Genomic DNA, 8,505 nt, shown 5'->3' with positions numbered 1-8,505 from the left:
CAACTGTGGATGCCCAGTGAGTTCATTTACGTGGCGGAAGTGGAAGGCCGAGCTTCTGTTTGAACACTCTTAAACGTATAAAATAGCATTTGAAATCAAGGCAGACCAGGCACATTTTTTATGTTGATCCTTATTAGCTCCTTTATCAAACAGCTAAACTAGACAGACAAGAGAGGAGAAAGTCTTTTATATTCGTCCTGTAGGAACTCTCTTCCTGGAGATGTTGGGGTTAGGGATCGGTTCCATCTCATAGCCCCCCAACGTACAACAGAAGGAAGCAGTTCTTGGGCCTGACCATCCTCAGAATGGTTCTGTTTGAGCCCATTTGTGCAGTCACGGTTTCAGTCCATCTGGTTGGGAATCTCCCCCTTTCATGCCTGTGTCGTCCTTCTACAGCATCCATCCGCATACACATCCTTCTACAGCATCCATCCGCATACACATCCTTCTACAGCATCCATCCGTATACACATCCTTCTACAGCATCCATCCGCATACACATCCTTCTACAGCATCCATCCACATACACATCCTTCTACAGCATCCATCCGCATACACATCCTTCTACAGCATCCATCCACATACACATCCTTCTACAGCATCCATCTGTATACACATCCTTCTACAGCATCCATCCACATACACATCCTTCTACAGCATCCATCTGTATACACATCCTTCTACAGCATCCATCTGTATACACATCCTTCTACAGCATCCATCCATATACACATCCTTCTACAGCATCCATCCACATACACATCCTTCTACAGCATCCATCCGCATACACATCCTTCTACAGCAACCATACGTATACACAACAGTGACCTGCTGCTTCTACTTCCCCTCTCATTCTGCCCTCTGCTTGAGGAGGCCAGAGCAGTCCCAGCTCCAAATCCCCAAAGTGCACTGTCTTCCAAAGGTCGCTGCATTCCAAGCAAGCCAGATAAGTTTAGAGCGTTCCCATTAGTGAGTCATGCTGACCAAACGTAATTTCTCTGTATTTCTTGATATAACTTTGAAATCTTCTTTCCCTTTTCTATCTTTTCCCTTTTACATCTGCAAATGACTTGCCAAACCAAGACTCAAAGCTAGCCAGCTCTTAGTGCGGGAACGGTTGGTAATTTCAGAAACCTGTGAGCTGAACGTCTGTGAGCAGACAATGGGCTCAAAGATCACTTTTCCGTGTCAGTAGGAAATGCACATTTGCAATTCTGTCAAGCCCTCCGTGTTACTTTTTAAAGATCTCCACACACTCTTCCTCGTTTCTTTTTTTGCAAGGCAAGGCGCTCCACCTTGAACATAGTTACAACTTAGAGACCCAACCGAACATGGTAGAAATGATGGTGTGTCACTTTCAAGAGTGGGTCCTAAACGCCCCTGTGGCTTCAACCTTTCTCGGGCTCAGATCACTTATGCTAGGGGGAGTTAGCTGCCCGTCGGAAAAGTCCGCAAGAACTCCCATGGAATGGTCCCCGGGCAAGGATCTTACGGCCAACAGCTATGCGAGTCAACCGACCTGGAAGCAGTCTTCATCCTGGGGTCACCTGCAGTCGACTGCAGGCCCAGGGAGCATTTTGACTGCACCTCTTGAGACACCCTAGGCCTTCCCACCCAGGGAGGCCGTTATTGAACTCCGGACCCCCGGAAACCCCGTCAGATAACATGGGCGTGTTGCTTTGTTGCTGGTACTTGTCACTAGGTGGGGTCCGAGACGCCCAAGGACACAAACAGTGCCCAATTCCAGACCATCTTCCTGATAGCTGGTCATTTAGGTTCCTGGGTTGTTTGTTTTAAGCCACTACATTTGGGGGGATAATTTGCAATGATAGATAGTGGACTCACCCACGTGTAACCTTTTGTAGGAAAGGGCTCACAAACCATTATTCATCTTATAAACAAGATGTGTGGTTACTTCATTGTCCTACATGTCTGCTTTTTCCCCCAGTGGCTCTTTGGGCTCTGTATTAAAGTCTTTTTTGTGTGTTTCTGCCTATGTCATCCACCTCCTATAGTTTCTGCTTTGGGGAAGCTGTTCCTCTCTTGTTACAGAGATACTCCTGATTGATAGACCTGCAGAGGGAATTGTGTTTCATACTTTGAAACGTCCTTCTTTGTCTCAGTGCTTTGTACCTAAAAGCTACCTTGTCTGATATTAGGATTATTACCCTTGCTTTTTTAATTTGCATTTCCCCATTCTTTTATTTTAGACTGTTTGCTCATTCTTTTATTTTATTCTGTTTCTTTCTTCTATCTGGAGCTCTGGTGGCCTACTGGTTACACATTGGGCTGCTAACTACAAGGTCAGCAGTTTGGAACCACCAGCCCCTCTGAGGGCTATCCCAATAAAGAGTTACAGCCTTGGCGACTCACAGGGGCAGTCCTGCTCGGTCCTAACAGATCCCTTTGAGGCAGAACCAGCTCGATGGCAATAGGTTTGGTTGGGGAGTTTTCATTTTTTATTATTAAGAGATCATTTTATTGGTGACTCTTACAACTCTTGTTATAATCCATACATCAATTTGCATCAGGCATGTTTGTACATAGGTTGCCTTCATTCTTTTATAGACATTTACTTTCTCTTGAGTCCTTGGTATTAGCTCCTCTTTTTTGTTCCCTCCCTACTCCCTTATAGTCCCCTGATAGATTATAAATTATTATTATTTTCATTTCTCACACCGATCACTGTCTCCCTTCCCCCATGTTTTCTGTTGTTCCTCTCCCTGGAGAGGGGTGTATGGTTATGTGTTGGTCATTGAGATTGGTTCCCCCTTTCTCCCTTCCTCTCTTTCCTTTCTTCCTACCCTTCTGGTATCACTATTTTCACTCCTGTTCCTCGATTCTGTGTGTCATGAGCCCCTATCTCTTATCTGTACCTGTGTACATGCTCTGGTCCAGTCTGAATTGAGATGCAGCACTGGGGTCATGATGGTTGGTGTGAGGAAGCCTCAAGGAACCAGAGGAATATTGTGTGTTTCATCGATGCTTTACTGTACCCTGGTTGACTCATTCCTTTCTGTGGCTCCTCTATTGGGGGGGGGGGGATTGAGCCATTGTCTATAGATGGGCGTTGGGTCTCTGCTCTAATCCCCCTCATTATCAACAATATGTTTTTGTTTGTTATGTGTTTGCTGATGCCTATTACCCAGTCCCAATGACTCCTCATGATTGTACAGGCAGTGTGCTTCTTCCATGTGGGCTTGTTGCTTCTCTGCTGAATGACCGCTTGTTTAACTTCAAGCCTTTAAGACCCCAGGTGCTATATCTTTTAATAGCAGCCACCATCCGCCTTCTTCACCATATTTACTTATACACTCATATTGTCTTCAGCGATTGTGTCAGGAGGGTGAACATCTCAGACTGCTAATATGTTAGAACAAAGTGTTCTTGTGTTGAGGGAGGGTATGAGCAGAGGCCCGAAGTCTATCATCTACTACCTCAGTGCATTGCCATATAAATATATGTACATAGGCCAATACCTCTATTTTTGTGGATTAGTATATTTACATATATAACAGCTATGCTTATACCTCTATCCATTGTTTTGTTTCCCAGGTCCTTCCTCTGTTTCATTTTACTTTCCTCTTGCCGCACCATCACTTTCCCCCTATTTCTGCCTCTTAGTACTTCCTCTTGGCTAGTTTGCTGTTGCTCTGACACCCCCAGGATCTATCTCTATCTTCTCCTTGTTGTTGACTCTGATTCCCTAGTTGTTCCCTGGTCTTTGGTGCTGTCTGTTTCCTGCATCCTTCTCTTGATGTCCTCTCCTGCCAAGTCCCCACTACCACCACCACTACCACCCCATCCCCAGGGACCATCAGTCCCTCTGCTTTCTCCTCGGGCTTGTTTCCCATGCCTATCTTATATAAGTAGGCAGACTATGACATAATCCCAACAAAAAGATTGAAAAAAGAAAAGGAGAAGAAAAAAAAAAGGGAAGAAATATACATAATTCCAAGTCTGTTTGCAGTCCTTCATGACTATCTCCCCACAGGACATGGGGGAGGAGCTTTCTTATATATAAGTACAGAGTTGGGTTTTACTTTGGGCACCAGTCTGAAAATATTTTTCTTTTAACAGATAATCAATCCCACTTATATGCACAGATGCAGCTGCTGCTTGGTCCCAATACTGCCATACTTCTATAAACAGAACATATTTATAGGTACATGATCTTTCACAAAACTGTTCATTTCCTTTGCTCTTCATTGTTTTGCTTGTGTTTCTTTTAATTGTGGCAAATACGTGTGTAACAAAGCATTTGCCATGTCCGCGTTCTTCACATGTGCCATTTAGGAGGACTAATTATATCATGTTGTAAAAACATCCTATTAACTGTTTCCAGATTTTTCCAACCCAGGTGATTCTTACTTCTACCCAAGTCTGACCACTGGGGCAAACTGAGACTAACCAGGGGATCTTGTTAAAATGTAGATTCTAATTCAGTATGTCTGGGGTGGGAAGGCAACTTCTCAGCAGGAGGTCAAACGAAAATGAACCAATTTGAAACTTTGCGTTAAATGATTTCCTCTAACTCCCACTTGGGAGCAAGGATGGCAAAACTTGTCCTCCTGTACTTAGGACATGTTATCAGGAGAGACCAATCCCTGGAGAGGACATCATGCTTGGTAAAGTAGAAGGGCAGCAAAAAAAAAAAAAGGAAGGCCCTCCATGAGATGGGCTGACAGTGGCTGCAACAATAGGCTCAGCCATCAGCACAATGGTGAGGATGGCCCAGGCCAGGGGCTACGGTTCATTCTGTGAACACAGGGTTGCTAGAGGTCGGAGCTGACTCATCAGCGCCTAACATCAGCTCGCACCAATGAGGTAAGGAGCTTACTCCATTCCTCCTGCTCCTCTCATTCTAAAAGGGTTATTACTACATTGTTATTGTGGGTTGCCACAAAGTCGATGCTGATTCGTGCACACCTGAGGGGGGGTGTCCAGAGGAGAACTACTTTACAGGGTTTCCAAGGCTGTGACTTCAGAAACAGATATCCAGGCCTGGACTTCAGAAGTGGGTTCACACGACGAACCTTTCAGCTTGTGCTTAACCCTGCGTGCCACCTGGGACATTGTTCAAGTACATAGATTTTTTTTAGATACTCTCCTTACCCATATTGCATTGGGCAAATCAGCTGTGTAAGACCTCTTTAAAGGGTTAAAGAGCAAAGACGTCATTTGAGGACTAGGATGTGCCTGACTCAAGCGTGGTATATTTAATAGCCTCGTAAACACGTGAAAGCTGAGCAATGAACAAGAAGGCAGGAGAAGAATCGATGCATTTGAATGATACTGCCGGGAAGCGTATTGCAAGTACCACGGGCTGCCAGAAGAACAAGCCCGCCTCGGCTCAAGGACGTCCAGAATTCTCATCCACATCGAGGGTGATCTTCGCACATGTTCTCAGGAGAGATCAGTCCCCGGAACAGGACATCCTACTTATTGTTGTGATGCTGATGGATTCCCGTAGAAGATATCTTTCTTGGTAGAGGTCATTGAAAATTGAACGACCCTCACCTAGATCGTTCGACACTGGCTACAGCAACGGGCTCAACAGGTAACCACTGTGAGGACGCAGCAGGCGGGGGCGATGTTTCCCTTCAATGAGCCTCATGTGCGTAGGGTCACTGAGAGTTGGGGCAGGTTCAAGGGCACCTGAGGATAATAAACTCCTTACTCCACCCAAACTTTGCTTTAGTCTTAGACTACATTTCCTATCTTCCATGTTCACCACCAGTGTCTTTGCTGACGTTCTCTCCATTCTCTTTTGGCTGTCTGCACAAGATTCCCTGGTTCCTTTTGATTTCCCTGGGTGCATAGTTCACGGGGGATTGCCTTGCAGGAGCTGTTGCTCTGCTGGGGTCTGAGTTGGAATGTTCTTGAGAACTCTGAGGCCAGATCATTGTTACTGTTTGAAAGACTTGGTCTTTCGGCCAGCGAGCTGGGTGATGGTTTTCCCCTCTTTGCATCAAAGTACCCTTTTCTAAAATGTATCCACTTTGAGTCTCTACAACTTGGTACTCCTTTAATGTAGACATTCAGCTCTTCCTTTCTTTAGGGAGAGAGCTATTGAGTCAATAGCATACCTTGAAGATATCCAGAAATGGATCTGATTTGTGCACTGGATCTTATCTGTTGGACTTCTACATCCCTTCATTTCTCTTTGATCCTTTAGTCTCTTGATCTCATTGCCTTGGCTTGTCTTATTTCCATTCGCTAGGCCCCACACGGTGCACTTGCGCTGCGCTAGTCTTTTGTCTGGTTTGTGCAGCCACGGACTGGGAGACAAAGGTTTGCATGCAGGAAGTTTCTTGTCCGGTACCTTGGGATCAATAGGAGGAGGATTTAATGGGGGGAGGAGGTGAACTACAATGAGTGGCATGCTGGTAAATGGTTCCCAGCCATTTGTAGCATTTGCTTATTTCTAGTACACAGGTACTTCCTCATGGCTGATTTTAAGCCCCCAACATGACATCAGTGAACAGGGAGCAGGGAAGAAACGCATAGGAGCACCTCCGTAGATAGCAATGGACACAGCCCCGGGATCACAGGCAATAGCAAATACAGTAAAAGAATTAGGAAGTGATACATATTTAGAACCTTGGTTTTAAGTGTAATTAAAAAATCACTTTATTGGGGGCTCTTACAGTTCTTTTTTTTCAATTTTTAAAAATGTTTATTCACATTATTCATAACATTTTTCAAGGAATTTCAATTAATATCTCACAGAACACACATATAAGTATTTTCAACAAACTCTACCTAGATCCATGGTAATATAGTGAAACTTGTGAGAGCCAGAACTCAGTCAATTGCCTTGTTTTATTGAAACTTGAAGGTTTTCTCCTCTGACAGGATGCAGTCTTTTTTTTTTTTCAGGACATTTTTATTGATTTATCACACTGTCTCCGTCAGGAAGAGCTGCGCATGAGTGGGGACACTGGGCACCAGCTGCCTGACATCCGTCACTGGGGTGGCAGCAGGACTCAATGAGCAAGGCTGGTGATGCCAGGCTGTAAGAACTCTCAGGGAAGTGCCCTGGGGGCACTGGCGCCCACTCCTGGGTGAGCTGGGGCATGCAGGTCACAGAGAAACGTGGCCACCTTGCCCTGTGTCCACAGAATGTTTTCCTGGGACCTCAAGCAGGTGGTGGGGTTTACTCAGCTCCCCCCAGCCCGACCCCGGGCCCACAGAGAAAGGTGCTCACTCCCCACCAGGGGCACCAGCCTGCCGCTCAGGACCCCCTTCTGCACTCATGGGTCTGTACGATTATGCAAGGACCAGGGGGGCACAGCAGGCAGGATGGAGACTTTTAGATGGACACCCATGGGGAAAGGGGGTGAGAAGATGAGGACTGATGGACACAGGTGGGCAGCAAGCCCATAGCCTGTGCAGATGCTGTCTGGCGCAGCGAGAGCCACGGTGCTCTGAACACAGCTAAGACAGACCCCTCTGGGGCTTGAGTCTCAGATGAGTTTTAAAAGGACACTGGAATTCTTCGTCCACTCACAGGGACCCTGCACGCATCCACACCCAGCTTCTTGGCCTTGAGGGACAGCAGGCCACAGCTACATGGCGCCGTCAGGCGGCCCCCTCCTGACCCAGGCCTCGCACCCGCAGCTGGCCTCAGGCCAGTCCACCCCACCAGGAAAGAAGGCACAAGAAAGAGCAGGGCAGGGCAGGTGGTACAGGCCCGTGGGCTGTCCTCCAGCCACACCAGCCACTCAGACAAGCCATTCAGTCTAGTCACCCAGCTGCAGGGCCCCAGAGAGCTTGGGGGGGGGGGGGGTCACAGCAGGCAGAGGCTGGGCGGAGTCATTCCAGGGCGGCCAGCTGCTCAATGGCAGAGCGCACCTTCTTGGCGCTTTCTTCAAACTCCTTCTGCTTGTTGCTGGTCTCCTTCGCAATTTTGCTCTTGGCTCGCTCTTTGTCCAATTTCAAGAATTCGCTCAGGGTCAACTCTTCAAACTGCTTCTTGACAGAAAGGAAGGCACAGCCAGACGAGTGCTTTTTATGTTCCTCTATGGGGTCATCATCCAGCTCCCAGCCTTCCGGCTCCTTGAAGCAGAAGAAGCACTGGGCCAGGTCGGGCTCATTCTCCGTGGGGCAGTGGATGAAGCCACCCTCGGCCATCTGCTCCGGGGTACAGGAGCAGCCTTCTAAGAAAGGCCAGTTCTTGAACGTTGAGATGCGGTGAGCCTTGAGATACAGCTGCCAGGCCCGAGGCAACTTAGGGGCGCTCATGCCGCCGCCCAACGAACCCGCGATTCACGATGCAGTGTTAACATTTTTCTATTCCTCTCTCAGTGAAAAATATCCCAAAGTTTTCTGCTTTAATGGGTCTCAACTTCACACAGGTTCTGGCACTCACTGCTTTGACCATGTAGAGAAATGGGCAATAATATTCATGCTATTTTTTGTCTCTAGAATACTGTTATTGTTATGTGACAGCGCTTTTTAAGATGATTGAACTATTGAATTTACATGATATGTGAATTATAT

General features: G+C 46.8%; 1 pseudogene; it reads right to left on the bottom strand.

The window, feature by feature from the left end:
• Window positions 1–7,797: 7,797 nt before the first annotated feature.
• On the bottom strand, window positions 7,798–8,247 carry LOC142451038 (baculoviral IAP repeat-containing protein 5 pseudogene; annotated as a pseudogene).
• Between the last annotated feature and the right edge of the window lie 258 nt (window positions 8,248–8,505).

This window comes from Tenrec ecaudatus, chromosome 6 (assembly GCF_050624435.1).
Source record: "Tenrec ecaudatus isolate mTenEca1 chromosome 6, mTenEca1.hap1, whole genome shotgun sequence".
NCBI classification, from domain to species: domain Eukaryota; kingdom Metazoa; phylum Chordata; class Mammalia; order Afrosoricida; family Tenrecidae; genus Tenrec; species Tenrec ecaudatus.
Note: the sequence above shows the minus strand (reverse complement) of the source record. Positions and strands in the feature narration are given on the sequence as shown.